General features: G+C 37.9%; 2 long non-coding RNA genes across 2 annotated transcripts; both read left to right on the forward strand.

Annotated features, from left to right (window-relative positions):
* Positions 1 to 2,680: 2,680 nt before the first annotated feature.
* Positions 2,681 to 5,110, forward strand: LOC135729928 (uncharacterized). The gene is made up of 3 exons (XR_010525802.1): positions 2,681 to 2,749; positions 2,878 to 3,170; positions 3,628 to 5,110. It is a non-coding gene; the product is annotated as an uncharacterized lncRNA (long non-coding RNA).
* Positions 5,111 to 5,158: 48 nt separating this feature from the next.
* On the forward strand, positions 5,159 to 10,079 carry LOC135729929 (uncharacterized). Its single transcript, XR_010525804.2, has 5 exons — positions 5,159 to 7,285; positions 7,872 to 7,931; positions 8,039 to 8,129; positions 8,228 to 8,307; positions 8,672 to 10,079. It is a non-coding gene; the product is annotated as an uncharacterized lncRNA (long non-coding RNA).
* Positions 10,080 to 20,842: the final 10,763 nt, after the last annotated feature.

The following is a 20,842-nucleotide window of genomic DNA, read 5'->3' on the forward strand; positions in this document are numbered from 1 at the left end:
TTCAAAGTTAAATACATTTTAAATATTAACAAGTCTTTATCTTTACAGAATAAAACTATACAATTACAGCCTCATGCAAAGCATTCTGGGAACCAGAAATCATCATCAACCTTTTTCTGTTTTTTGCTTCAGATTTTCTTTCCCAAAATGTTTTGCTTGATGCTGTTTTTTTAGTTTTACTCTGTAAAGACAAAGACTTGTAAATGTTTAATGTTCATTTAACTTTGAACAAACTCTTGCCAGTAAATAACATAAATGTAAATCTACGGTAAATTACCGGCAACCCAGCTGCAATTTCTACGGAATTTTTTTACAGTGTTGCTATTAAGCATTTTGGTATAACAGTGCATGTTGAATTCATGCTGGGGGGGAAATTGGTTGAATGAGGTTTGAACATTGAGACATATGCAACTGAAGCTGTCCATCAATAAAACTCTGTTTTAGTTGATCATCACCTTCGTCTCATGTCCTCTACTTGTGCTCTTCTCTAGCAACTATTGATCAACCTCTTAACTGATAGAAGCCTGTTAAATAAGTACATTTATATTTTCTGACGTGATCTGGCGTCCGGGACTGGATCGTTTTTTATTTTGTCTGTGGTGTGGAGACCTGATCTAACACCTTGTAGGCCTATTTCTTATAGAGAAGCACATGGAAACAGTTAACTCAAGCCATTTAGAGACGCTGTAATGCCTGCAGGTGCTCACCTGCCTGGCTGGGTGATGTAGTGGACACATGGATGAGTGCCATCAGCATATCTGGCAGTCGACACCTGGACAGCAATTTAGTAAATTATCAGCAGTGTAATATAGTGTGGAGTGTCTGTTAACTCGTTTAAGAGAAAGAACATCATATCAAATAGGGCTGTGAAGATACATCGCTTTCCCCATTAAAAAGACCTGCCTGAAATCGATTCTGAATCGCAAGGCTCCGATTCTGTGTTTCATGCACAGCTTGTGATCAGTAGGAAGTCCTTATCAATCTAAAATCACTATGAGTCATAGTCGTTTATATCGTGCATTTAAAAAAAGCAACACTCGTTGAACACAATCATTCAAAATTTTCTTTATTATCATGAAAATACCTGAAACAATCTGAAGAACAGCGATATAAATATTCCTGCAGACATTTCCTGGAATAGTGTTTGTAATGCTACTTCTTCTGTGGCACAAATGGCGTTTCTACACGATAGCGCCCTCTGGCTTTTGGATGTGGCGGCATTTCACTGTAATTCATTCAAATAGGGCTTAGGTGTAGTGACCTCTAAAGGGCTCGTTATTGTCGTGCGTAGGTGCACGCCAGGCTACGCAGAGCTACGCACAGGCTACGGATAGCCTACGCACGACTATAAATCTGGCTTTACTTGTCGTGGCGGCCATGTTGATCGCCTCCTTTACTGCTGCTCGGACTGCTGCGCTCTGTTTATAGACATACTTCCTCTCAATCGTGTGTCTTAATTTGTCGTTATTTTTTCAACCATGGTAAACCGTTGCTGTATTAATAATAAAGTATCACATTAAAAGTAATTTACATTAAAAATGACTGATAAGGACAACACTTTATTAATGTGTATACATGACATATAAATGACATTTATATATATATATATATATATATATATATATATATATATATATATATACATACAACAGTGAAGTTTAACATCTGAATATTAATTTATATAGCTTAAGTCAACATTGAACATTGACAATAAGGGAAATTTTCCGGTTTCCTTTCAAAATACGTTAAAATTTCAACATTTATCTTTCTTTTGCTATTCCTCTCCTGACAGCAAAAACTGTACTACAAAAACTGCTGCATTAACTAGGCTTGTTGTGAAGCTAGCTCATTTGTCTGATCACAGTCTTGCTACTCTGCCTTGTCTTGTCGGACACTTTCTGTCTCCTCCTCTAGTTACCCCAGGTTTGGATTACGGCATCCGGAGGCTCGTCTTCGCCCGGACCGCTCGCTTGTGGATGACTGGAACTCATTGACTTTATTTGTCTCTCGGAACAGCTGGTTTGCTTCGTTTTTGGCGGTACACCAGCTGTCTCTTTTTCACATCGGCTTGCATCATCACCCGTGAGTGGATTACACTATTTCACCATTGTGGATTACATTGACTCTATTGACTGTTTGTCTCTCGGGACAGCTGGTTCGCTTCGTCATTAGGCGGTTACCAGTTACTTCCGGGTGGCTTCATCTACATCAGGATTCCACAGTGGATTACCCCGTCTGAGAACTTTGGATTTTCCACCTTCCATCTCCGCCTGTCATCCACCTTCAGGGCGGCGTGTTTCATCCCTCTGTTGCGTGTGGTGACTGTGCTGGTGTTCTCGACGGTGTGCATGGGTGGCTCTCTCTCTCTTCGGATCTGTACTAGACTATCTTGTAGCGCCGACTCACTCTCTCCTACTGTTGGGAGTGCATCATTCCCACAGTAGTGTTTTCATCCAGAGTGAGTCGAGGGTGTGTGCCGTGTGTGGATCTACCAGTGACTTTGCTCTCCAGCTCTCTATTCTTTATTTTTCTCAATAAACATTGTTAACTTGCACTTGACTCCGAAGTTTTTCCTGACATCTCCTGTCTAAGCGGCAACTGAGGAAATGATGCATGACCATTCAAAAACATGACTGGGGTTCTAGCTCGCCAAAGCTTCATGCAAATGGGTGAAGTGTCCCTTTAAGCATACGTCTGTCGTCGGGAGGAGCAAACTCTGCTAATGCCCGCAGCGTTCACTTCGTCGGAGGTATGTTGATATATAACTTGTTTTTTGTGGCTGTGTTTATATAACATTAGGTTCGCGTTAAATGCTCGTTTACGTAGTAATAATTATTAAGTAACCAGTAGTCTAATCACCTCATTTCTACTTATTAGGCTGCCCTACTGCTTTGTGTGACGCTAAGTCGGAATGAGCTCCGACATTCAACCTCGGCTAACTTACCAAAAACTAAACTCAAATCATAGGCATCTCTGCCACGAGAGCAGATGACGAAGTTTAAGGAACACAAACAAAGACGGTCGGAATGTACAGAGGCTATTGGATCTCCAATAGACGGCTGAGAGCCCGGATCTGACGCAGACAGCCGAGAGCTCCGAACCGAAGCAGCCAGCTGACAACTACTCACAATCAGAGGGCATCAGTGGGAATGAGACATTAAATGATCAAGGTAAATTATTGTACTAAGATGTGTAACTAGCATTATTATTAAATGTTACAAATATGATTGTCAGAAAATCACCCTGTGTAATTGGACCAGAGAACTTGAATGTTTGTAAAAAGGTTGTCAACAAACTCCACAAAAATACACATAATTCATATTCATGAATTCCAGGTGAAACTCAAAAAATTTGAATATTGTGCAAAAGTTTATTTCAGTAATTCAACTTAAAAGGTGAAACTAATATATTATATATAGACTCATTACATGCAAAGTCAGATTTTCAAGCCTTTATTTGTTATAATTTTGATGATTATGGCTTACAGCTTATGAAACCCAGAATGAAAAATTAGAATATTGTAAAAAGGTTTAAGTTGAATTACTGAAATAAATTAACTTTTGCACAATATTCTAATTTCTCAAGTTTCACCTGTAACTAATTATGCTCCCCACTGCTATATTGCAGGCTATGCAGATGCCGGATGCCAGACTGAGCTGATGCTGGATGACATTGAGAAGATGAAGGATGTTCTGAGACATAACACAACAGAGCTGAGAGATCTTTGGACCAAACCACAAAGATGACAAAGTTCTACACAGGGCTGCCCAACTTCTTAGTTTTAATTCAGATTTTTTAGCTGTGCGAACCCTTCATCACATGTGGTCGTATGTCTGTGCTGTCTAAATTTGAATAGTTCATTTTAGTTTGCTAAATAAATGTAAGAGCTGTCCAAATTGAAAATGACCTTCACTGACATCTTAAAACACATCAGTGCCCTTTGTTTTGCTTCAAAATGCACACAAGTAATGTTTTTAGTAAGGCATGTTTGTTAAAACTAGTTATATTTCATAATTAAAAACTAAGGCCTAGTCCTGGCTGAAAGATTTAGCTTGAAGATTTATAAATGCCTGTTATTTGCTGTGTCTTGTCTAATCTTTGGGAGTCTGTCATCCCATTAGAGCAGTAATTCTCAAAGTGTGGTCCGCGGACCACTAGTGGTCCGCCAAACCCCCCTAGTGGTCCGCCAAAAGATGACCTAAATTAGGCAAGTGTTTATACCAGGGCTATTCAATTGGCGGCCCGCGGGTCAGACCCGGCCCCCAAGGTAATTTGATCCGTCCCTTTATGTAGTCTGTAAAAAAGACATCTCTAGAATAAATTTAGTAAGTTAGACAACGGGCCCTACAGTTACGAGTTGATGCGCGTGCGTCTGTTTCATACAGCATGAGCTGCAGAGCGCGAGTCACGTGACTGGTGCGAGCAGCTGTGTCACGTGTTTATATTCGCGCTTTGGTCCACAAGTTCAACGCGATCACCTCCCCCCCTCGCGCCCGCTTCTCAAGACGCGATAGCTGACTGTGGTGAGTTAAGAGACCGGACTCTATGGCTGTTTTAACTTTATTGGTTGTATTTCCAGCTTTAAAACACTGCCTTTTCCGACAATTGTTGTCTGATAAGTCTGCTCAATTATGACTTGCTTATCAACAATGACATTTACGTTACATGTCTTAATAAATGAAACTGCCGTTTTTCCAAAATTCAAAGCATCGTTCTCACACAATAATGCAATTTAAACGAGTAATGCGGCTTTCACATAGGATGCGGTGTGCGCTGCACTCGCCGCTGGGTTCGGCGCAGCCAAGCGATTGTGCTCTGATGGCCAGACCAAAGTAGGCGGGGTTTTCAATAAATTACTACAGTGTTTATATTTACGTTAAATAGTCGACGAGGAATACAGAGACTGATGTTGCTCATCTCCATTTCACGTAACTTTAAGCATACCTACAACAAGCTGCTTGACTTAAACCACACCTAACATGTCAACTTGAATTGCTTACGTGTTTCCATGACACGGCTTTCCTTCCGATGTCTCTGTAGGAGCATAAACTTGTATTATAAAGCTCTGAGAATCCCGAGTATAAGCTTTCGTCCATTTTGCTTGTTTGGATGCCCCATTCACTGCATGAAAAGAGCTGTATACGGACAAATACGGAATGGGAAATCCCTGCTAAACTTTAGGTTTGCCAGATTTTTGAGGCAGAGTGCTTGGAAAGGTAATACACCAAAGTAAACCCGTGAAACATCCAGAAACCTTACGTTTGTGGATGTTTAAAGGAACTGGTGGAAGTTTCCAGGAATCCTTACAGCTGGTTGTGAGGAGCGGTGGGTGTGAGGTGTGAAGGGCTTTTTATATGTTAATGACCCACAGGTAGAGGTGTCTTCTTTGTTTTCAGAGCTGAGTGGGGTGGGGTGGGGGGTTAACCATGTCTCTTTAAGACAGCACATACAGTATTGTGGTACATAAAAACTGTGTTTTCTAAATATGTTTATTATTAATATAATTTAATTAGTCTATTTAAGAAACTAAGCATCATTCAAAATAACTAAAATTCAATGGACACAATTACCATTTTAATGTGTGAAAATTATGTCTCTGACTCAAGAGAAATGCAACAAATATTATTTCAGAATATATATTTCCAACACTTTGAAAACATGTCTCCAACTGCCCTAGGTCAGAATATTGTGAACGTATCTCTCAATGCTGCATACATCGTTTAAAGGAAGCCGTTCAAATGACATCATGTAACTCATTTTTGCTAGCTAGGATGTTGATAAATTAGTCAGTGAAATGTAAAGCTGCTTATTTTTGCTGATGTCTCATGATTTGAAGTTCACTGTTTCTATTGTTATTATAATTCTACCCTAACATTTCATTAAATCTTTTAAAATAGAAACAAAAATATCAATAGACAGGTCCATAATCTAAAAGACAGTCTTTCACATGTGGATGCAAAACATGTTGGGTGAAACAGACTGACAAACTCGGGTAAACATATCTGCAGATACCTGTCAGCTACTGTACTTCTAGTCCAGAGGTGCCCAAAGTTGGCCCACAAAAGACCTTAAATTTTTTTATGTTTCATGCATACTTGAAGGTGTATAAAATGCATCACAAAACCTAATGAACTCGGGTACTATAGGCTAAAAATGAAGAGGTTGCGGCAGTGGCATACAGAGAAAAGGATATTTAAAATTGATTGGCAAAACGATTTCTTTTTCCTACAAACAGCCTTGGAAAATAAAACTGCATTAGTTATGCATAAACAGAGTAATGTTTGCTTATTTATTTTTTAAAATATTAGAAAATTATAAATTAGGGGTTATCAGGGCAACTTTAATTTTAATATAACACAACAACATTTACTTTTGGCCCACGGCCCTCAGTCAGGTTTGGCCCTTGTAAGGAAAATGTTTGGGCACCAATGAATGTTCTAGTCTATCTGAGGAGGTAACTTTTAGCATATGATAATGCATGCTTGCACAAAGTCAGACCACATATTATAATGTTTGTCTTCAATCAATCAATTTAAACAAAAGAGATGGGGACTTTATAATATAATAAGGGTCCATATATCACAGTGAAAAAAGACATACATGTATTTTTACTTTAACATGAACTAATGCTGAGTTACAGCATATCCTAATAATAAACTATTGAAGAGTCATCATTAACTACGACATGTTTTTCATTGTTAGTTAATGCAGTCATTTACAATAAATTAATTTGAGTTCATGTTGTAGTTAAGTAAGTTCAGTAAGTTACATGTCTTAACTCAGCATTAGTTTATATTTACTAATATTTAAGTAAGAATTCATTTAGGTATACGTTCAATGTTTCCAATGATGAGCAGTTAATCCACTAAACCCAGAGATAATTCCTGAGGCATGTTTAAAGAGTTTTGTATTTCATCAAGAAGGTGCTGCTGATTCACAAAGATTTTATATTTAAGAAAATCTGAGCATCATTCCAAATAACTGTTAACATGTTTGTCAACTAAACATGTTTTGTAAACGTAATAAACTTTATAAAAATATTTTTTATTTTTTATTAATAATCAAGTATAAAGAACAATGCATAGTGTGAAAACGCGGATTATAAAAAGTATATTAAAGAAAAGGACTACATTTCCCAGAATGCACCTGCACCCACTCATCTGACTGCCCCCACCCTTCAGGTGCGACTGCTCAACCTATGGGCTTGACGGAAAATTCAAATCGCGAACCGTTACTGCCTGGACTACTCCGTCTCTTGTTTGTTTGTTTGCTCATTAACAGTAAGGTAAGTTTGATTTAATTCATTTGTCTGCATCGCGCTGATCGGTTGCCTATTTGTTCATAGTATGTTATTAACTATCATTCGTTTTTGTCTTTATACTAGAACTGTTTGAATTTAAAGCACAAACAGTAAAACATTAAGGTTATACGTGGTACACAGCGGTAAACATGAGGTTAAAAATACGCGAAGTAACATTCAAACCGGGCTGTTAAAAGAATCAATTCGATGTTTAAATTTTTAAAAACAAAACTTTAAAGAAGCCAAGATGAGACGTTATTTGCTTAAAACAAACAAAACAACAGTAACTCGTTTGTTTGAAATGTTAGCAGCTAGCAAGTGTCTCTCTGCTATTTTAAATGGTACAGACGATCTTTTGTTGTTTTAAAAGCTCATTCAGTTCTGGTAGATGCTGCTTATTTTTCAAGCTGTTTTAATAGCTTTATATTGATTTGTAACAAAGCCAGCTTCACTTTAAGAGAACCTAGATGCTAATTGTAAAGAAGCTTGGAGTCATAATATATTTAAACGTTATATGTTTGCTGTTCTTCATCTTTTTAAATATGAAGTCTATACATGTTTGTGTTTACAGAGGTCATGTACACTGTGGTCAACTTTGTGGACGATGAAGAGGTTTCTGGGTAAAGCTGATGTATGTTTAATCATTCAATGATTACATTAAATTAAAATCAAACATGTTAAATAGTAAACGGATGTATTGTGATATGTGATTTTGATTTTTAATTCTGTGTTTGCCAGAGAAATATAATGAAGTAACAGTGAAAGCTAAAACATCAGACTGATCCAGACACTGAAGAAATTGATGTCACTGCAATCTGGCCAAAATGATGTAAGTTTAATAATTAAGTTATTAAATTAAAGAGGTTAAATCGTAAATAGATGTGTTGTAATGTATGTGATTCTATTTTTTTATTCTGTGTTTGATAGACAACTATATTGAAGTAGCCTACTGTAATGAAGCTGCAGAACAACACAGAGACTCTGAGGACATCAACACAGAAAATGAAGTAAGATGATGTATATTAAGAAGTTCTTTGATCATATATTGTTGTATCTTTGTACAGTTTAATGCAGTGGTTCTTAACGTTATTCCTGGAGACCCACTGCTCTGCACATTTTGTATGTCTCCCTTATTTAACACACCTGATTCAAATCATCAGCTCATTAGAAGGGATCTCCATGAACTGAACTACGTCTGTCAGATAAAAGAGATATACAAAACATGCAGGGCAGTGGGCCTCCAGGAATTACGTTAAGAACCACTGGTTTAAAGTAAACTTTCTAAAATGTACAACTTTAATTCTATGTCATTTGATTTGTCGTGTATTAGTATTATGCCAAATACTTATATGTACTTTTATATTTCCAAAGGGCTCCAAAGAGATGTCTGTCCAGATGAGGGTGCATCAACGTTACCTTTGCTGACAAGTATATGCTTTACAATGTAAAACCTAACAGTTAACTTAACTCAAACCATTTAAGGAAATCGGTTGCCTTAACCCATTAAGTTTAAAAAAAAAACATACATTTGAGTACTGTGAACTTAAGTCTTGTGCAATAATGCACTTATATTTAGTTAGTGTGAACTTAAATATAAGTGCATAACTGCATGTGACTCAATTTGTTTAAGTTCACAGTACTCAAATCTATGTGTTTTAAAACTTAAATGGTTTAATGCAACCGGTTTTCTTAAATGGTTTGAGTTTAGTTAACTTTTAGGTTTTACTGTGAGAAATTCTTGAATAATTCCAAGACAGAGCTCTGCAATTGAATCTACACTGCAAAAAATCAGTTTCTAACTTAGGATTTTTATCTTGTTTTTAGTAGAAAAACTAAAAATTCTTAAATCAAGATGTATTTTCTTGATGAGCAAAATTACCTAAGAAAATGTCTAGTTTTTAGACAAAAATATACAATTTAAGTAAATTTGTGCCTAAACAAGCAAAAATATCTAACAATGGGGTGAGAAAATTGTGCTTGAATTAAGTTTTTAAGAAAAAAGAAAACTTAAGATTTTTTCTCACACCATTGGCAGATATTTTTGCTTGTTTTAAGCACAAATTCACTTAAATTGTGTGCATTTATTTATTTTGTCTAAAACTAGACTTATTTTCTTAGGTCATTTTGTTCATCAAGAAAAAGCATTTTATTTAAATAATATTTCTACTGAAAACGAGACAAAAATACTATGTAAGAAAGTCATTATTTTGCAGTGTAGGACTGATTTCTTGAACAACAACTATATTGATCTTGCTTTATTTTATTTAAATATTTACTACATTACAGTGGCAGGTGGTGACTTCTTTTTTTGTGAGCACTCGATGCAAAGTTTGTCACAACATGTATATAGCCAGTCATTTGTGTGGTTCAAAATATGTGTTCTGCGTGTATGTGCATCACGTGTTTTGACTAAACCCGTGATGCACATGGTTTACATGAAGCAACAAACACATTTTAAAAACACAAGCAACACACATGACACTCCGAACACTTATTTTGAATTTGCACCCCTCGGATGAGCAGTCACGAGCCGCCACTGCTACATTACATTGTACTGCTTTGAATGTAATTTTTATTGTTGCTTTTATTTTGTTTTATTTTACTCTAATATTGCTTTCTCTGTCTGTATATTTATGAGTTTAAATAGTATTGTTTATGTATGCAACTTTTAATATTTGTGTATAATATTATTTTGTTATTGTGACAATTGTGAATTGTTCAGTTTTTTATTAAATAAACATTTCAAACTCAATTCAAGTTTTTTATTTTACATAAGGGTTTTGGGGTGTATATAAATATGAATATATATATATATATATATATATATATAGTGGGGGGGTTTTTAGTCTATCTGCATAGCAGGCAAATAACCAATCAAGTCACTAAGCTATGAGGGCTTGGGTTGGGCTTAATACAAAGTGTAACCAATCAAATGATCTCAACTGGAAAGTTTCAAAGTTGTGTCCCAATAGTTGTCAGAGTTTTGGGAGGGGGTTTTAAAAGCAACCAATCAGTGTTGAGATTAAACACCAATGGAGACACTAGAATTGTGCAAAGGTGTGAAATCCCAGTACCTCTGCAGGTGTGAAAATGTCCCCTGACAAAATCTTCAATGGGATTATTTGCCATGGCAACAAATGGCTGCATGTACCACAGGAATATCCCATCAGCAAGATACATCCGAATTGGTATCATTACGGGAGTTTCCTAACTTGGTGGAATTAGAAGTTTACCCTCAGTGGAACTAGTAGATACATCCGAAAATCAGTGGTGTTTACAGGAGTTTCCTAGTACGGATACACCTCTTTTCATGCAGTGATTTCTATTGGCCGCGCGGGTAATCGTCACAGAGCGCAGCGCAAAAGTTAAACTATTTTGAACTTTGACCGCGGCGTGAGCGCAAGCTGCGCTCCGCTGCGCTCGCGCTTTGCTCGGCGCAACAAAAAACCGCCCTCGCGCGGCGCAAGCCATTGAAATGAATGGGTTTCATAGCGCAGCGCAGCGCACACCGCTTCCTATGTGAAAGACCCATAACAGTTCATTTGCACCACTGTATGCGTATCGTGCTGACAAACATACACCTGATTTCACTGCTCTTGCGAAATCTAAAAACATATTCTGTCTTATTAGAAGCTAGCCTAATGTTTGCCAATTATTAAGATGGCTGTTGTTGTTGAAATAGGGCTACTGTAATAATTAGCTTTGACAAAAAACTGCATAAAACAATGTTATGTTCCATGTTATAAACTTTTTTGATATGTGCACTGAAGTGAGTAAATGAGTTAAATTCTCAATGAGTGTGATATGGATCTTATTTACCTATTTAAATGTAGAATAAAGCTTAATGTCAAGCATAAACTGAAAGCAGCTAAAATCCACAGATCTATTAGTTTTGTAATGTACTAGTTTTTGTTTCTTGTGTAAAATCCCTGTAATTTCAGTGATTTTGGACATTAAGGGGAATTTTTTTCAGCATTATATTGTTACCATAGATACAACCATAAACTTCACATACCCACCACCTCAGTTTTAAATTAATGGCTCTTTGGAATGACATTAAGTGGGACCTAGGCTGTTACAGTATGTTTAATTGCAGTTTTTTTTCACATGTGCAGTTTGTTGTTCATATTAAGCTGCAACTCATTTTACATTTACTTTTTTTCAAATGAAATAAAATTCATATAATAATTTCTGAACATAGCATTGCATTTGTGTTTAAAAAATTTGTTTTTGACTTAAAACAGTTGCATATTAAACTTAAATTTAGCTTATCCTTCCTATTTTGTTGTTTTTTTGGGGGCGTGTTAGAGTCAGATTCTGTTAGGTGGTCCTCAGAAAAATATTGGAAGATGAAGTGGTCCTTGGGCTGAAAAAGTTTGAGAAACACTGCATTAGAGTAAAGAGGAGGGAGGGTCATCAGTCACATCATGTGTTTTCAAATGTAATATTTTTATCCACTAATCTAATTGTACTGGCAATATGTATTATATGAAATGAAATGGATGCCAATGTATTATTGCACACCATGTTCTTGTAGTTATAACAATTGTTTAAAAAATCTTGTAAATAAACCAATGGCATTTAATCACAACAATATTCAAAATCTTGTCTCATACGACACTATTGATATAACAGAAATATATCACACAGCCTACTTTAAAGAGTGCTTGGAGTTCATATCCTTTCATCACATTACACATGTAAGTTTGTAACTTGCTGTCGCAGTATTTCTGGAAGTATACAGTTTCTAAAAAAACATTCAACTTTAGGAATCACACCATCCCAAAGTTTAAGATCTGGCAAAAAAATCCTTTCAACCAAAATTTCATTACAGTAGTAATCAAGACTTTGGTCCAGCGTGACATTATCCCCATCGATACTATGTCTGAAGGACCAGATAGGTGATGTCAACCGCCTTGACTGTCGGTAAATCTTTCAGTTCTACCGAAAACTCACTCATCTTCATGAGGTAAGGGTCACGTCTAACATATGTTAATAAACTCCTTGTATCTATGTCTTGAAACTGGATCTAAATCTGTACAATACGGACTCTCTGCAACGGTTCCCTCCAGACGTATTCAGATTTTTACTTCCTGCCCTCCATCTGCCCTAAGTCCCGCCCTCGCGCGTCATCAAAATCACGTGACTGAAACCCTGCTATTGGCGGGTAACACTGTCAATCTACCAGCCACATTGGCGGGTAGCCAATGCGAATCAGTGATGCGCGGGTCATTGAAGAAACAACCCACTCCCGACCGACATTTTCAACTAACGCGCCCGCAATTGTTCAAAATAGTTTTTAAACTCGACCGACTGACCGCGGCCCGAATATCATTAAAATATTTTTGGATGACTCGTAACCGGCACCCGCTCATTTCTTATCAACCTGCGCATATCACCGATGCAAATTGAGTGATTCATTGAGAGGATGCGACTGCTGTTTCGCAACGTTCATGCGATTGGAAAGAAGATGAGGCACTTCTCTGACTACGTTTGGATGTGCAAGTAAGTATTAAACTGTTGGTGAGATGGGATGAGAATGCAATTGCGTCTGGATCCGAACTTTACTTCCAGTTTCGTTTTTTTAATGGTCTGATTAGTGGCTTAACTGATCTCTTGAACAAATGCCTCGTCGAAAATAACAAATGTTTTGGTTTCCTAGGTAATCTATGTGTTGTTTTTTGCTTGTTATATAAATAAACTAAGTTTAAAGAACTTTGTTGTTATTTATTCTTAGCGGAGTTAAGACCAATAAGTGCAAAGAGGTGCCTTTAAATGGCAGTCCCTCACCTCTGTCCCGTGACAGATTTTTTGCAGCATCCCTCCTCCACCCCATCACCTCACTCTCATCTAGATTCATTTATCACAGTTAAAGAGAGGGGAGTACTCTGGGTTCGGGCTAAAATTCGGAGCTCGGAGCCCTCTCATCGGACAGCATGCCAAATATGCTTTATATCTCATTCCCTATCGATTACATTTTAATGCAAACCCGTGAAACACCATTGCTGTGTATTTTGTTCTTAAAACTGGAGTAAAATCCTGCAGTTTAAAATCACTGTGGTTTCCAACATTCACAGTAGTAGTCAAAGATATATTATGTATGGATGCCACATACACTAGGCACTGCAATTGATTAGAGGCGGGAACTAATTCACATATTCATAAATCCGCTAATACAAAATGTGGCAAGGGTGTAGAGCAGGGGTCTCCAACCTTTTTTCATTGGAGAGCTACTTTCTTTAAAATGAAAATGTGTTTAAAAATACCTACATCTCTTAGATAATGTATAATAACTCTCAAATTAACTAAAAACAAAACTGTTATGCAACTGAAAGAGTACACATGTATCTGGAGAATAAGTTATTTTAATGGAAAACACTTTGCATATTATACAGTATTGTTTACACATAACTTTAGTTGTTTGCACATTAATATGTATCATTGTTCACAAATAAACCAAAAATCCAATCTGAACACCTTAAATTTAAAGAACCAGAGAATACATTTCTTTAATAGAATTCAGTACTTTGCATATGATACTGTACTGTAGTTACACATTACTATTATAAAAGTTAAGTTCAAACTAAATTCAACTGGAATATTTACAGCACTAGCATTTCAAATATTGCCTTTTAATTTGAACTAATATGTATTCCACGTGAATTTGAGTGAATGCAGGTCAGTTAAGGTCTGAAAAAAAATCAAAAATAGTTTTGTTGTTGGGCCGAAACAGTTCTATCTTACAGCTGGTAAAGAATCCTTTTGTCAATATGTGTCTGTCACAGGTGGGAGCGGACCGCCCCTGTCGCGGGTCACGCTCCTCCTTCTGTTTCCACCCCGAGGAGGTCCCAAAACACCCCAATGACCAGACAGACGAGGGAAATAAAATGTAAAAATCTTTATTAAATAATAAAACAACAAAGGGGGATTTAAATACTTAAAAAGAGGTGCAAATCTTCTGGCCTTCCTCCCTTGGGCTCACACGGGGGGGGGCACTCCGGTCGGTATCCAGGTCCGTATCCTGGGCTCGTAGCTTTGGGCGTACAGGGAGGCATACAGGTGGGTCCACTGGGCTTTTAGCTTTGGGCGTGCAGGGATGAATACAGGTGAGTACACTGGGCTTTTGGCGTACAGGGATGCATACAGGTGAGTACACTGGGCTTTTAGCTTTGGGCGTACAGGGATGCATACAGGGGAGTACACTGGGCTCTTAGCTTTTGGCGTACAGGGATGCATACAGGTGAGTACACTGGGCTTTTAGCTTTGGGCGTACAAGGATGCAAACAGGCGAGTGAATGGGCAGAAGCACAAACTGGGCATGGGCTGGCACTCTCCACAGCCACAACGCCACCACCAGGCGGGAAATGAAGTTCGCAGGTCTAAGTCGTGTATGTATATAAAGCAGCTGCCCAGCGCCACCACTCCACTCTTCTAACACAGGGCTCTTTCTTCAGCCTAGGAGGTGATCACTGACAACAGCACAGCACTACAATTGTCCAAGTGTACACACTTCAAAAAGACTCACCCACGGCACTCCACACACTCACAGTGGTCAGAGTCACAACTTTTGGCCGGGCTTGTAGTCCTGAATAGTCGAATGACTGGGGCAGAGGACAACCATAGGTGAACGTCGAGGCCACGATCCATGAGCTCCTCCTTCCTCTTCTCAGCCGGGTTCCAGCACGCCCACAGATCCTCAACGCGAATGGGGCGGCCCACACACTGATTCAATAGACAGAGACAAACTGGTGTAACAGTATTAGCAATTATGCAAATGGCAAGGCAACAGCAGGACGAATTCCAACGTAACACACTGTCCCTTTAACTACTGAGTACTTCGTTGCTTCCGTTACTAATTTCTCCCCTCCGATCTGTTTCCTGTGTCCTTTTGACGTACACAATCTCTTCAAGATACACAGTCCAATCAGTAACAATTACTTCAGAATGAATGATTGAACACTTAGCTTCATCGCTGTTTCAGCCCAATTCTCCGTCTTGATTTCGCCCAGCCTGCAATTCCACATCAAACACGTCTCTCCAAACACACCGACCACTTCCGTCTCACCCACAACGCTTGCCGTAATAAAACTCCTTCTCAGACGCGTCTCTTCAGCCCCTGTAGTCTCTCCGCTTCGCTCTTCCGCGAACGCCGGAACAAACGTGGCTTTTCACTCCTTTGAAGGCTACCTTTCATCCGCCATTTGCTTACTTTATCCAGACGCTCGTCTTCACTCTTCGTCTCATTCTTCCGGCTTCCCCTCACCCGCCCCCTTTCACAGCAACCCAGCGGCTCCCAAAGCGAACTCGCGGAACCACTGCAACCTTTCCGTTTCGTAAAAAAAAAGCTGGTCCGGGCTGAACTATTTCCGCCATTTTGGTTCCACCGGCTTATAGTCACTCCGTGACATGTCACTTAAAGAAATGCTGACATCTTTATTTAGGCAGACATAAATGGCAAAAATGGGACATCAACAGTAAAAAACAGACAAAATGTTTGGTTCTGCTGACAAAGTAATGGAGGATGTAAAGCATTACGCAAAATTCCATCTTCATGAGCAGCCATCATCATTATCAATTATCTTTTACCAGGATGCATTTAAAGTTGTAAATCCACTTGGTTCAGGTACAGAGAAAGACACATGAAATCTTGGCAGTGTACATGAGACTAGCTGAAATGGTGCCACACAACCCCTCCTTGCACTTTGTCTTACTGTGTAGAGAGGAAGGCTTTTAAACAGTTTGGTCAGCAGAAGCTCTTTTCCTGCCTTGTTGCTGATCTAAAGGATTTAGAGAACTCTGGATTTGAGTCTGTAGATGGCACTATTCTAAGAGAGATGCTTATTGCCATTTGTGTGGATAATCATGGGTCTCTCATTGTGTAAGGAGTTATTGTTTTTTAGCAATTAAGCATTTCTGTTGCTACTGTCTAATTGACAGAGACACATTTCATCAGCAACCTTTACATCTTGGCCTATAAAGAAAAAAACTAAATTATGCTCACAGCTCACAACTATTGATCAGTGTGTAATAGAGGGCATCAAATTCAATTTCGTTTTTAATTCCCTTACTTTCATGTCTGTTGGTACTCCCTTCATGCCTAGGGCATGATTTATATGAAGATATTGTGGCGGATGACTTGGTAGTTTACATTTATACACTTGGTTTCAGTTGAAAAACACTTCACCTACAATGAGTTAAATAGAACCATTACACAATTCAGGCATTTAGGAAGTGACAGTAACAATGCCCCCTGTGTGGTTAAACCAGATACCAGATGACCTGGTGGTTCTGCTGCACAGAACTTGTGTCTCTTGAGGCTCTTACCAATTTATATAGGCCATATAAAATGCAAAACAACATGGACCGTGAGGTTTGGCAGGCAGTTGTGCCTTAAACTAAATTAAATGGCTGAGCTGATTTGTGCTCCCGGAATTAGTCATAATAAGATACCCTAATAATAAGTTTTTAACACAAGAATATGTTTCTGAGAGAAGTATCTTGTTTCATGTTAAGAGTAAAGCATCACTACTTGCACTATTATTCTACATTTTGGCCCACTGATTTGCTTGTGGACTCTCAGGTTTGAAAGAAAACATTCATATTTTAAGAACTGTGAAAGGAAACTGCATAATTTTGTTCATCGTTGTAAAACTTTTGCAGGAAGGCACAAGTTGCTTCAGTCCTATCTATTTTATTCCAGTCTGTTAGTGAATCACGCAAACACATGCAAAAAGGACTCGGTTTGTGTTACTCTTACTTTAAAGTTCTGTTTTGTCTGCCATGCTTTGTAGTCTGTAGTTATTTTGTTCATTGGTCGTTGTGTTGATTTGTTGATTCACACAGGACACATGTTTTAACCTCTCAGTATATATTATAATGGTTTTATATATATATTTGAGTGTTTATGGTTTTACATGTTGTCCTTTTTTTTTTGCTCTTATCTGTTTTATGTGTGTATGTCTTTAAATTATACTGGCTCTGCCTGTCATGTGAGCAATCACATGACAGGAAGTAGAAGACCATAAAGGAAGCAGCATGGCAAACATAGGGAAGAGTTTTTCTAACACTGGACTGGATTGAGGAGTTACCCTTTTGCGAACTACCTTTCCAGTAACACCATTTTGTAGTGATGGGAGAAACAAAGCTTTTCGAAGCTTGATTTAGTTTTTTGAAGCATTCGAAACACCACACACACTGGCGACACGTGCAGGTCAAAATAGTGTAAAAGCAGATATTTTTACAAATTAATAGCAAGATTTTTATTAAAATATGTTTTACAAATTATTTAACTTAATTAAGACAATTAAAAGTGTATTATGTGTTTTTAGTTTTATTTAGGGCAAAAAAATAATTAAAACTAACTACCCTTTTAATTATGCACATTTTTGTCATTAAATCTGTCAATAAACAAAAAATAAACAAAATGGTAGTGTTATTAGTCAGAAGGATGAATGTTTTATGAACTTGCATAATAAAACTGACCCGAGTTCACCTAAACATATTAGACACTGGTCATTTGTGATCAACTCCCCCTAGTGGTAAATCATCATATTTTCGAAATGTTTCAAAACAGTTATGATGTAATGAAGCCTCATTTGCTAAAATCATTTGACTTGGCCAGTTTTAAACAAGCTCCGAACCAACTGATCCGAAACAAAATATTCGTAATAGTTTCGAAGCCTCACAGGCAGTGCTTCAAAAGCGACCATTACTACCATTACACATTACACACTTTAGTTTAGTTATCAACTTTATTAATCCCACATGGGGCAATTAGTTAAGAGCAGCAAATTCTGTATACATTCATAGCATACATCATACACGTGCACATAATATACAACATACACATTCACAACATACAATTTTTAATCTACACAAGCACTTGTTTAAATAATAAATAAAACCACCAAGAAGCCCTACATAGAATTTAAGATTTTGATAGCATAAGGAATAAAAGATTTATGATAGCGATTTGTTTTACATACCGGAAGCGCATAACGACGCCCAGAAGGCAACAGAGAGAATTCCCCTGCTAAAATGTGTCCCGGAGAAGCGAGAATACTTGCCGCTTTCCGACCCATTTGTTGATTGCAGAGGGCGTTAAGATCTCTTTGTGTGATACCAATAATTTTCGAACAGATTTTTACAATATTGTTCAGGCTATTTCTGTCTTTAACTGACAAATTTTGAAACCAGCATATAAAAGAAAAGCTTAATATGCTCTCAATAAAAGATTGGTAGAATCTGCCTAAGATGACCGATGAGACAGAAAAAGAATTTAATTTACGTAAAAGGTAAATTCTCTGTTGTCCCTGTTTCATGATGGCAGCAGTATTTATGTCAAACTTGAGGTGGTCATCAAAAAATGTGCCCAAGTATTTATACGATGAGACAATTTCCACCTTTACATTATGTATAATACTCTCAGAAGCAGTCTCTCTGTTCCGGCCAAAATCAATAATTAATTCTTTGGTTTTAGATACATTCAAATCAAGGCAATGGTTATCACACAATGAGATAAATTCAGTCAGAGCATTTCCATGATCAGATACTGGCCCTTGCAAAAGTGATAACAATGCTGTATCATCTGAAAATTTCACCAAATAACTGTTCTCTTGTGTACTTCTACAGCCATTTGTGTACATGATAAAAAAAAGGGGCGAAAGGACACACCCTTGGGGTAATCCTGTAGAGAGCACCAATGGGTCTGACAAATGGCCATTTACAAATACCCTCTGTACTCTAATAGTTAGAAAATCTAAACTCCATAGTACCAGTTGGAGAGGCAAATTAAAATCATCCAGCAGCTTATCTATTAAAATGTGTGGTTGCACTGTATTAAAAGCTGAGGAAAAGTCAGCGAACAAAAGCCTTGCATGGGATTTTGGTTTGTCCAAATGTTTATATACACTATTCAATATAAAAAGCTTTGCATCCTCTACTCCCCTCCCTGCCCGATAAGCAAATTGTAGGGGATCCAGTCTGCTCTCTACAGATGATAGTATCAAATTTTTTATTATTTTTTCAAAAACCTTCATGATTAGTGACGTTAGAGCGACAGGCCTGAAATCATTTAAGTGCCCTGGTTTACTAATCTTTTTAGGAACTGGAATCACTTTGGAAGATTTCCAAGGAGTGGGGACCACACTGCTCTCAAGTGACCACTGAAAAATGTGCTGGAGGACGCCGCCCAACTGGTCGGCACAATAGCGCAGTGTCCGCCCACAAATAGAATCAGGGCCTGGAGCTTTCCTTATGTTAACTTTGCTCAAATGATCCCTAACACACTCTTGACTGATGGTGATGTCATTATGAAGCACTTGAGCTTCTTCAAAACCAAAATTAGTTTTAGTAGGGTTGAATTTTTCAAAACGTGAATAGAAATTATTAAAAGCATTGGGGAGATCAGCATCATTTATTCCCGTAATTGTTATGGGTTTCCTACTATTTTCATTTCCCTGAATAAATGAGGACATTGTTTTTATTCCCCTCCAGGCTGTTCGAAGATCACCACTACTATACTTATGCTCTATATTGTCCTTATACCTAATTTTAGCTTTCTTTATCCCATTTCTTACTTCTCTATTGATTTCTTTCTTCTCTTGACTACTCCCTGTATAAAAAATGCGTTTCTTTTTGTTTAAAACACTTTTTAGCTCTTTTGTAACCCATGGCTTATTATTCGGAAATATTGCGATATTTTTACATGGAATATTACTGTCCACACAGAAAGATATATAAGATGACACCGTTTGTGTTAGATCATTTAAATCAGTGCAAGAATTGTAAAACACATCCCAGTCTGTGCATTCAAAGCATGCTTGTAAACTAGCTATGCTATTTTCAGTCCAGCATTTCACCGTCTTTACAATCTTCTCCTGTCGCTTACAGATGGGTTTATAGATAGGTAGCAGGAGAACACTGTTATGGTACGATGCTCCGAAGGCAGGCTTGGGCATAGATTTAAAAGCACCAGGTACTGAGCCAAAGCAAAGATCAATGGTTGTGTTTTTCTTAGTTGTTGCACAAGTTACATACTGCTCATATGTTTTCAGTGTTTTTTGTATCTGGCAGTGGTTAAAATCTCCCATTACAAATTTTGGAGCATCAGGTGAGAGAGCATCGAGTCTGTTTGTCACCTCTGCAATTACATTAGCAGCTGAGGAAGCGTTCGCACGTGGATGTATATACACCAAGGTAAAGAAAAGCTGGGGAAACTCCCTTGGCAGATAGAAAGGGCGAAGAGAGATAGACAGCAGTTCGAGATCAGAGGTACAAATTTCCTCCCGAACAATGATGGTGTTACAGTACCTCTCATTGATGTAAAAGCAGACTCCTCCTCCAGTGGATTTGTGTGTTATTTCAGGTGACCTGTCCATACGCACCGGGCACCCGAAGCCGCTGATTTGTAAGTCCTCATTTCTGTCCGTCTCACCCAGCCATGTCTCAGTGAAAGCCAGCAGGCACGAGTCTCTAAAATCACGCTTACACCTAGCGTATGCCTCCAGTTCGTCGACTTTATTCCTAATGGATTGTACATTA

This window comes from Paramisgurnus dabryanus, chromosome 11 (assembly GCF_030506205.2).
Source record: "Paramisgurnus dabryanus chromosome 11, PD_genome_1.1, whole genome shotgun sequence".
NCBI lineage: Eukaryota > Metazoa > Chordata > Actinopteri > Cypriniformes > Cobitidae > Paramisgurnus > Paramisgurnus dabryanus.